The 10,430-nt window shown below is 43.9% G+C and overlaps 1 protein-coding gene across 2 annotated transcripts in view; it reads left to right on the top strand.

The window, feature by feature from the left end:
* Positions 1–1,221: 1,221 nt before the first annotated feature.
* The window catches only part of REV1 (REV1 DNA directed polymerase), a 57,146-nt gene continuing 47,937 nt past the window's right edge, over positions 1,222–10,430 (top strand). The window contains exon 1 of one of the 2 annotated variants that reach the window (XM_056493446.1): positions 1,222–1,506. The gene's annotated coding sequence lies outside the window, so the exon portion shown is untranslated. The remainder of the gene's footprint in view (positions 1,507–10,430) is intronic. The other variant, XM_056493356.1, reaches the window with a different exon arrangement.

Here is a 10,430-nt window from a genome sequence, read left to right as displayed (position 1 = left end):
TATTTATATAACAAATTGCATATAACAGCATTAGAATAAGTGAATAGTAATTTTTATGTAAATTACATAAAGTAGCACAATTAATAAGACTGGTGTTTCTAAGTGTTTCTGTCTGATTCCCCCTACATTCCTGTACAACTATAACACCTCTTTTCCTATACAAGAATCTCCACATACCCTATGTTTTCTTGCACAATTTGCCTCCTGTTTTCCGTGGATACACTTCAGAGTATTCCCAGTGTACTCAAAGGAGGTTGCAGCCAGGTGGGGATTCACTCTCTTCTCCCAGGCAACTACCGACAGGACGAGCTGTGCCGAGGTAGGTCTGGGTTGGACATCAGGGGGAGTTTCTTCATGGAAAGAATTGTTAAGTATCAGAATGGGCTGCCCGGGGAGCTGGTGGAGTCACCATCCCTAGAGGTGTTCAAGAAATAACTGGATGTGGCACATGAATGGTTTAGTTGACAAGGTGGTAACTGGCTAAAGGTTGGACTTGACAATCTTGGAAGTCTTTGCCAAACTAAAGCATTCTGTGATTCTGCAATTAAAAAAGCAGAACCACATGGGAGGAGCCAGTGAGTGATACTCCTGTGTCCAGCACCCGGGAGGAACAAGCAGGCACTTATTCTGTGGAAGAAATCCCCTCTAAGTGAGGGTGGCGAGGCTGAACCTGGCTCGGCGAGGCTGAACCTGGCTCGGCTCCGGTCCATCCACTGGATGAACGCAGCCCGGTGAGGGCCAGGGCTGGCGGTGACCCCGCTCCCGGCTCCCCGGCCGGAAGGTGGACGCAGCGGGGTCAAGCACCGCCCCAGCCGCACTCGGGCCTTCCCCAGCGCTTCCTGGCTGCAGGGCGGTCCCTGGGCGCGGATCCCCGGGCTGCGCTGGGCACGGCAGTGCCCGGTGCCGGCCTCCGGTGCCGGCCTCCCGTCCCGTCCCGGCACCGAGCCTGCGGCGCGCCCCTCGGGCCGCCAGGGGGCGCCGCCGCCCCGCGCCCGCCTCAGCCCGCGCTCGCGCCGCTCTCGCCCCGCCCCTCCCCGCCGTCACGTGCCCCCTCCGCCGCCGGGCGCTTCTCTCCCTGCGGGCGCGCCGCTAGGGGGCGCCGCGGCCCAGGGGCCCTGCCCGGCCGGCGCGCGCCGTTTGTTGACCGCGCGGCGGCGGCGGGTTGGTGGCGCGAGACTCTCCCGTGACGCGCTCGCGGGAAGGGAAGGGGAGGGGAGGGAGGGGTGGAGGAGGGGCCGTGCCGGGGACACCGAGCGAGGCGCGGGCAGAGGAAGGGAGGGAGGGACGGAGAGAGAGCGGCCGGCGCTGGGGAGGAGAAGGAGGAAGAAGGCGGGCAGGCGGCGGCGGTTGCGTGCGTCCGTCCGTCGGTCGGTCCGTGCCGGAGGGGGAGCCGCGATGTGAAGCCCCCCACACACAACACGCCCTCACACACGCGCACACACGGCCCCGCAGGGCAGGAGGCAGCGGCGGCGCCCCCGGGAATGTGTGTCTGGGACGCGGAGGAAGGTGAGCAGTGGCGGGGCTGGCGGAGCGGGCGCCTTCCCCCCTACGGCACGGCGGCCCCCATGGCGGGAGGGACGCGCTGCGGGTGTCTTGGGGACGGGGAGAAGGAAGGCAGGGAGGAAGGGAGGGGAGCGGGAGGCAGGCGCGGGGCCCGCAGCCGCTGCCCTGCCTCAGAGCCCCTCCCTGGGCCCGCGGCCTGGGCCTTCCCCGTTCTGTTCCCGGCGCGGGAACGGGGGAAGGGAAGGGGGAACGGCGCGGCGTTATGTAACCGGCGCGGGGCCTGGGCTGCCCGCGCGGGAGGGCGGAGGGGACACGGGGACAGACTCCGTGGGGCGCTGCGGGAGCGCGCCAGGTGTGCGCGCCCCCGGGTCAGCCGCCCCTCGCCGCACCTGTGCGTGCGTCTATCTGTCTGTCTGTGCGTCTGTAGCTGTGTCTGTCACATGGGGCCTGCGCTGCAGACACAACACGCGTCCCCCAGGCAGAGCCGGGGCCAGCGAGGCTGTGGCACAGCTTTCTGCCGGCGCTGAGGGGTCACTGCAGGGAAGTAGGCTGGAGGGGAGGAGAGGGGAAGCCCGAGCCCTGGCGCGGCCGTGCTCTCTGGAACGCTCCCCCCGCTCCAGCGGCGTGTATCTTGTCTGCGGCTTCCCGTAGTGTTTGTCACAAGTTGCATTTGCTGAGCAATAGTGCTGGGTATAATGAGTGTGCTGAAGGGAGGAGGGAAGACCTGTGCTTGATGAGCAAGCCCGTGCTTACCAACACTGAGGAACAGATGTATTCACATCTTGACCCCTGATTCCCCATCTGATTTTGATGCTTTTGCTATACAGTTACCATTGACTTGACCTGTGATACTGAGCTAAAAGCCCCTGATGAGAAATGAGCTGTAATGGCATGTTAACCTTAAGAAGGAAGAGGAACATAGTAACACCAGCTCGTTTGGTTTTTTGGTAGAAAGTCTTGTGTGTTGTGTGATGTAATAATCCATTATTTCTGATGCTTTAAAATTAACATCACAGTCTTCAGGATGACAGAGCTGTGAATCCTCTCTGCTTATGTTACTAATTGTCTTAATGAAAAGATGAGTTGATGTTTGTTATGCATCCTGATCTCAAACCCAGGTCCTACCTCAAATTTTACACCATAATCCAAAGAAGCAAAACCAGGGGACTGCAATTTTATGATCTGAATTCTTTATTCATTTTGATGTGATTGTTGCTCAATTTTGAACAGTTACCTAATAACCATTAGTTGCAAGAAGTTACAGCTAAAATTTGTTTCTGGAATAGTCCTGTCTTATTAAGCTTTATGGCATTTAACACAAATGCAATCCAAGATCACGCAGAAATCCAAATCTGACAAATTCCTTGCCGTCTTGCTTAAGCATGTAGTTATTTCCCATCCCCACCATATTGGTCTTTCATTCAGTCCATTCTTCTGCTGGATAATGTACCAAATCCCTGTTATTAAATAATCCCAAGCTGTCACACTGGAGGTCACTGGTAGGACAGTATTAGTAGGGGCACAGTGCAGATACCTATCTTGTGACTCACTGATGTTTAACTACTTGAAGAGAGATGGATTTAAAAGCAAAGCACTAATAGGAAAAATTCATTAGTATATTTCACTCAGTTGTAAAGTGGTTTGTGCATTTTTTCCTGCGTACAATGTGTGTTTTTTCAGTACATTATTTATAATGGGTCCTTCAAACCTAGGACCAGTCCATCTTTCTGAATAGTACTTACACTCCGGTACAGCCTGTTCTGGTGCAGTGATAGTGTGTTGTAACAGAGTGCCAGTTTTAATTAGTTGTTTCTGATCCCTTGACCCACATGACTTCTTGAAAGAATTTTTATGGCAAATTTTCAATCTTTCTACCATCCCTTTAATTTACTAGAGAGATTGAAAAAAAAAAGAAGTAAGAATTAAATCTGGTTTTGAGTAGGTAGAAAAATATTATTATGGTTACACAGACTTTCTTCTTTTTTTTAATAATCCAGAACAAGCAAGAAAAAAATAACTTGCCTGACCTTGTCATGTGCTTTCCCCATTTAATTTGTTAGCTATTGTTTATTTCATAGAGAATGGAGTCTTTTTAATTCAACATTTTTCTCTTTTAATTAGAGGGGTATATAATTATCACTAAGATCTCTGTCAGCTCTTAGGAGGTTTGTCTGGTGTGTATATATAACAAGGGAGCTAAATATCCAAATATTGAAATGCTTCTCAAGAATACAATGTGGATTAATTTGATGATAGTGCCATGTGTTTACCTAAGCATAGCAAAATGAGAAAAAAATTGGAAGCAAAACAGAAATTAGAGTGGCCATGGAGTTACAAAAAAAGTTGGAAGCAAATCTTAAGTGGATGCAAAAAATCGTGAGGAGTTCTTGGACATGTGTCATACAGTATACTTGTGGTAGTGTCTTTGTCTAACAGAGAGGTATTTGTAGTGCTCTGCCCCGAGAGCAGCTTTTTACTCTGTTGTGGAAACCAGGCAGCATTTTAATGTTTTCAGGGAAAGGTGCCTGCTGTGTCTGTGATCCCCTCATTCTATATTTCATGTGGAATATCTGGTGCTCATAAAACAGAAGTCAGAATTAGGAAAGACTTCTTTCTCAGTGTTCAGCAGAAGAGGGGTGAGTGTGCAGAACAGCCCTGAATTCTGGGTTGTAATGATAACTTCCATCCTGTGGCTTCTATTTCAAAATCAACTTAAAGGACTGCTGCAGCTGTGGCTAAGGAATCCGTGACCATTAAATTCCCGTAGGAGATACTTTTAGTTTGGTACACTCATAGCAAGGATTGAATATTCCATATTCCTTGCTTTAAATGCCTAGGCAGACTGTGGTCTATAAATTTCAGTGGCAGCTTTTGAGTAAAGCAACTCCTTTCCTATGTCAAAGTTTCAGGTTTCCCAGTTGATATTCTGCCTATTTGGTACTGATGAAGCAGGTGCCTTGAAATTCAGTTACTTGCAGAAGTAAAGCTTAGCCATGCTGTGGTTAACTCTTCTGTTGGTTTTGCTTTCCATTCCCACCTTTTCTTAAATACTTTACCCTAGTCCCAGTGTAATGGTTCTTGGTCATAACCTCCTTATTTGGTTTTCCTCAATTAACGCACATCTCTTCACTGTCTTTATTTATGAAAGTAAATAACCCCAGAAAAGAGAGAGGTGATTTCTCTTAGGAGGAGACACTGCTTAGGTACCTTACAGTCATTCTCACAAATGGATTGTGAGGTGGGTTGGTTTGAATGCCAAAGCCAGAAAGCAGTGCAGAAGCTGTGCAGAGTAGAACTACTGTAAGGTTTTTCTGTGTTAATATAGAGACTGGCAGTCTAATAGCAGGCTGAGGTATTTTGGCAGAATCCTGGGGGCTGTTGATAGTTGTTTTGTCAAGTTCTGTTTGTCAATGAATATCCAAAGTAAAATAAAGTTCTGTCCACCACTTAGATCAGGTGTTTGTTCAGGGCGCAGTGAGTTAGTATCTTGAATAAATGGTTGTACTCCACTTAGGTAATTTTGGAAACCTAGGAGCTGTTGCTTTTTAAATGAAGTAACGGAATTGCTATTAATTCTTACAAACAGGAAAGCCCCTGATCCCATGGCATGTAAAGTAAATGATTAGTATAGTTTCCCAAGTAGTGCAACTGTATTTTACCTTTCTGTGGAACTGAATGCAACTAGTTAAAGTAAAGAACTAAAGTAATGATCTATATTGAAAGGATACTGTTCCTGATTTCTGAATCTGCTTGTTGTTTTCAGGAAACATGAGCGCACTAGGTTCTAATACTGCCTTTTCAGTCACAATTCCTTGATTTGCATGCTGTAATTGCATTATTTGGTAAGCAGTTTCAAGAATCCTCTTAATAAACCAGTAGTAAGGGAGAGGTAAGGTTGTAATGACTTTTTACTATAATTTCTGGCTGATTTGAAGTTTTAAGTGTTGCCCCTTCCTGTAACTTGGATATTGATTTTTAACCCAAGTTTTACAAGTGTAGTGTTTGCTTGGGATAGGCCATTCTTGCTCTGAAGCCATTTTGTATTGATCTGTCTCCACTAAGCAGCAGTGTAACATTACTGGTTTTATGTCAGAGGTACTTAAAATACCAGCTTAGAACCAGCACAGGCCAAGAATACAATTCAGATTTAAGTTAAAGGATCTTGAAGAATTTGAGCATTTTTGTTTTTTCCCAAGATCCTGGAACAATACTTTTCCTGGAAAATACAGAAACATTGTGTGCTTCTTATTTTTCTCTGAATCCAGGAGGAAACTTGATACTATATTGGGTCATATCAGAAGTTTGTTTTTTTTAAATAATAAACAAACACACTGAAACACTTTGCCTTTGTGTTGTAAGCTTCTGTAGTTTCTTAGCTTAAAAAAATAGAATATGTTTTTATTCCATTTATCTGTTCAACAGATACGGACTTTTAGCATCCTTGGGATCCAGTGTCAGATAATCTTCAAATAAAACTAGGCTATAGATGAAAAAATATTTCCATTTCTTTTGATCTTTCCACTTGCTAGTTTCATCTGATTCTTCCTAGTCTTGTTGGTCTGAGTTGATGAAAAAAAGTAATATCCATGGACTAAAGAAAGATGTAGAAAACTTGAGTAGAAACTTGAAACTTCAAGGTTAAGCATAGAAGCCTTAAGTTGTGAAGATTTTACTTTATAAAAGATTTTGCAGCTTTGAGAGTTTCAAAGGCAATGTCAGAAAAGCATTTGGGAACTTGACTATGCAATGTCAGTTGAAATTACGTAATGTCATTCAAAAACTACTATGAACAGAAAATCTACCTGTTTGAATACTGAATCTGTAGTTATCAATGCTTTTGCTGGTAAAGTTGTTGAATTCTTAGAGTTCTGCTGCCCACACGTGAGTAGAGTCCTCCTTAGTATGTGACATCATCTACCATTTGCAAAGTGGATGCCTTCTCTCTTGTTTTCCCTGGAAAGCCTTGCAGGATCAACACTTACTCAGTGATAACATTGGATTGACCATAACACACAACTGCCTTGGTCATGTCTCCTAAAGAAACCCCAACATCCTAATAGAATCATCATGGAATAGTCAGGGTTGCAAAGAACCTTAAAGGTCATCTAGTTCTAGCTCCCATGTCATGGGCAGGGACACCTTCCACTAGGCCAGGTTGCTTAGAGCTCTATCCAACCTGGTCCTGAAGACTTCCAGGGATGGGGCACCCACAGCTTCTGCAGGCAACTTGTTCCAGTGCCTGACCACCCTCACAGGAGAGAACTTCTTCCTAATATCTGATATAAACCTGTCAACTTGAAGCTGTTCCCTCTTGTTCTGTCCCTACATGCTCTTCTAAATAGTCTCTCTCCCTTTTTCTTGTATTCTCCCTTCACATACTGGAAGGCCACAATTAGGTCACCCTGAAACCTTCCAGGCTGAGTAATATGAATTTTCTCAACCTGTCCTCATAGGAGAGGTGCTCCATCCCTCTGATCATCTTGGTGGCCCTCCTTTGGACCTATTCCAACAGGCTTGTGTGCTTCCTGCCCTGGGGACCCCAGAGGTGGGTGCAGCACTCCTGGTGGGTCTCAGCAAAGTAGAGAGGCAGAGTCACCCTGCTGCCCACCCTGCTTTGGATGCAGCCCAGGACACGTTTGGCTCTCTGTGTTGTGAGCGCACATTGCCAAGTCATGGCCAGCCTCTCATCCACCAGCATCCCCAAGTCCTTCAGGGCTAGTCTCCATCTGCTCATTCCACAGCCTGTATTGACTCCAGGAGTTGCCCCCATCCTGGTGCATCACCTTGTGCTTGGCCTTGCTAAACCACGGATACCCTCTCATTGTGCTGATTACAGCTCTGGCTTAGAGGGGCATTTGTTTCTGTGCCATTCACTGCTGCCAAAGTGGTTAGTCTGAGTAATGAGCACTCACCTTGGTCGGCAACAAAGATCAGTTTGTTGTGTGTGCACAAAAAACAGTTATCTACACACACAAATATCTAAATTCTATCAAAAAGATGTCATCTCTTCTGAAGAATTTCACCCATCTACTGGGTGGAAATATGGGGAAACTGGAAGTAGTGTATGTCAGGTTTTCACAAGTGCAGTTCTTCTGAATTTCATGTTAATAAATTCAGAGCATCTGCAGATTCCTTTCTTTGATCACCTCATGAAAATTTTACAGTTATTTTTGAGTAATTATACCTCCACTTACCCACTTCTTCTGCCTTGTGAAGTTTTTCTTTGGCTTTACAAGGATGTTTCAGTTATGCGTGGAAAGTCTTGGAAAGTCCTAAATCATTCAGCAGGAGTAACTCTTCTCATTAACAAGTTCTATTGGTTTATTAGGTAGAAAACTAACATCCCAGTCTTTATTTTCAAAGAAAAAAGAGACCTAATTCTTGTTTCTCAAATACTATAGGTAGCTAAACAGAGGGAATTGAAGGAAGACTACACAGCTCATAAGCTCATCTTGTTTATTGTTTTGGATACTTAAGTCCAAGAGAGCATTTTGTTTTTGGTGATTTACAATCCGTTCACTGTGTTGCTGTTTAGAGCCCTGGTTTCACAAAGTATGCTTCTCATTCTGATTCTACTTAATGGTTTTTATTCTGGATTCTTATAAGCTGGCATAAAGATTATGAATGTGCTAAGTCCTCTTGGGGTTTAAGCCCCAGAAGAATTTAAGCACAGAAAAGAAGTAATTAAACCAGTTGATGAAGTTTAGTGAAATTTATCATTGTATTTTGGCACTAAGTAGTCTTGTGTGAAATGAATGATATTTGAACTAAAAAGTGAGTTGAACTACATGGTTACATATAGCAATGAACATTTGTGAAGAAAAGCTACTCATCACTGAAGAACTCTAGAGGGGCTGGGGAGGTCATGACTTTACCAAAAAATGCAGAAATTTTGATACTGAAAGCCAGTCTTCTGTAAGTAGAAGATAAAACCAAGTTAAACCACTACTTGTGACAAGCTCTAAGTGGACTGTAGCTGCTACTATGTGTTATTCCTAGAGGGGAATTGACAGTTGGTTTCAAGTTAAATGTGTCTTGCTATTTTTCAAAGCATTAACCATCTCAAATGCCATGTATAAAAGCAAAAATGATATATTGAAAACAGATTGTTGAGAGCTGGTGTGGATTGTACAGTGATCCTGGTTTCTGGACCTCATGCTCGTGCTTCCGCAAGTTGCGACAATTAAAATAATTGTCCCAGACTCCCAAATTAGTAGTGAAAAGATATAAAGACTTTTGTCTTGTACAGCTCTGGTATAAGCAGTTATCTGCTGTACAACTGCTTTTTGTGTTACTGTGATGTTTAGCCAGCAAAAGAAATCTATGTATCTTTGTTCCTTGTGCTTAAAGTATTTAGTCCATGATTGTATATTAAACTGATCTGAAATAAGGACCATTTCGAGTTGCAAAAACAGTCAGTTTGGAAACTGGATTAGTTTAGCAAAGAGTTCTCTTTCTGGGGGACTGATTGAACTGGAAGTTCTCAGAGTATCATTTCTTTGCTGTCAAGCTCAAGTGAAATTATGCCCAGAACATAGTTCTAGAATAGTTATCTGCTCATGAGGAGTTGATTCTGAAGGACTTGGGGTTTTTTCCATGTTTTATGTGAGTTGTATGGTTGTTTCCTTCCTAGCAAATGCCACGGATGCTCATGTTTTAGACAAATGTATTTCTAAATTTCTCATACTGTTTTTTCTAATATTTAAATTGCCCAAAATTTTGAAGTTTGTTCTTTCCTAATTTATACTCTTTATCTTTACTTACAGGACATGGAGGTGGTATTAGGTATTTTTGGGGATAGCTATTGTTTCAAGTGTCATTCAGCTAATTTAATTTCTCTTGATTTAAAGTATTATCAAAGGTTGAACTGCAAAATAGAACTTGCTGGTTGACCCTGTAACATCATGTGCTTGTAGTTAGGAGTGCTTATCCTGTGGGGACAGTTGGCATAAGATGTGGAGTTGTTTGTAACTTTTTTTTTAAAGCTCTTACCCTATGGAGAAGGTGTAAGGTAGCCTACCCCTCTGTTTTATTTTGGGGGAAGCAAAAGCATAAGCAGCAGTACTTGGTGAAGAGTAGCCAGCTCATTGGAACTCTGTATCTGCATTTACACTGCTGTTACTTATAGTCATGACCTTAAAGTTGTTTTCTAGAAATTGCTAAGATAATTTTAAGATCCCATCCATTCCTCTTTTTTGCCTGTCTGCTTTGGCTTTATCTGATGCTTTTGTAAGTGACTTCATATTGCTAAATTTGTGGAAAGCTAAACCATAAAATTATGTCAATTTTCTGAGCTGAATTGCACATAGTACCAGTGTGAATATAGGGGTCATGTGAGCTTGGAAGTACTATAGAGGTTTGGAAGAAGGGATAAAGCTTGTTAGGCCAGCAGAGGCTGAAGAGTAGAGTCATCCCTTTTGGTAGCAGTCAGCCAACAAGTTGACTCAAACATCTTAAGAAACTTCACTTTGAGACTTTATTTCCCACCTAGAATAAAATTCAGTTGCTTTGTAATGTATTAATTAGTAATTTTAATATGTAATAGTAATGCTAAACCTGAACTGTCTGAAATCACAGGTGTTTAAGCATATAGTATCTTTAAAAAAGCTTTTGGGTTTTTTTGTGTACATTCTTTTTGCTGAATTCTGGACTTCTCAATATGTGGTAGGAAAAAGTTTTCTACCCTGTAGCAGCAGTTCTTTTCCAGAAGACTCAGCCAAGAATAGGACTCTCTTGTGCTTAGAAATGTATAAACACGTAAGATAGTTCTTTGCTCTTAGCAAAGCTTGAAGACTAGTTCTAAGCAGACTGGTGAGTTTGATGTGGGAGCTGGAATGTAGGGGCATGAAATTCAAACAAGCCACAAAATGCCCACTTGATAGAAAAAGCTTCTAAGCCCTGCTGAGCTGGAATGGATTCAATCTAGA

Source organism: Oenanthe melanoleuca, chromosome 1, assembly GCF_029582105.1.
Source record: "Oenanthe melanoleuca isolate GR-GAL-2019-014 chromosome 1, OMel1.0, whole genome shotgun sequence".
Taxonomy (NCBI): domain Eukaryota; kingdom Metazoa; phylum Chordata; class Aves; order Passeriformes; family Muscicapidae; genus Oenanthe; species Oenanthe melanoleuca.
This window is presented reverse-complemented; position numbering and strand designations above follow the sequence as displayed.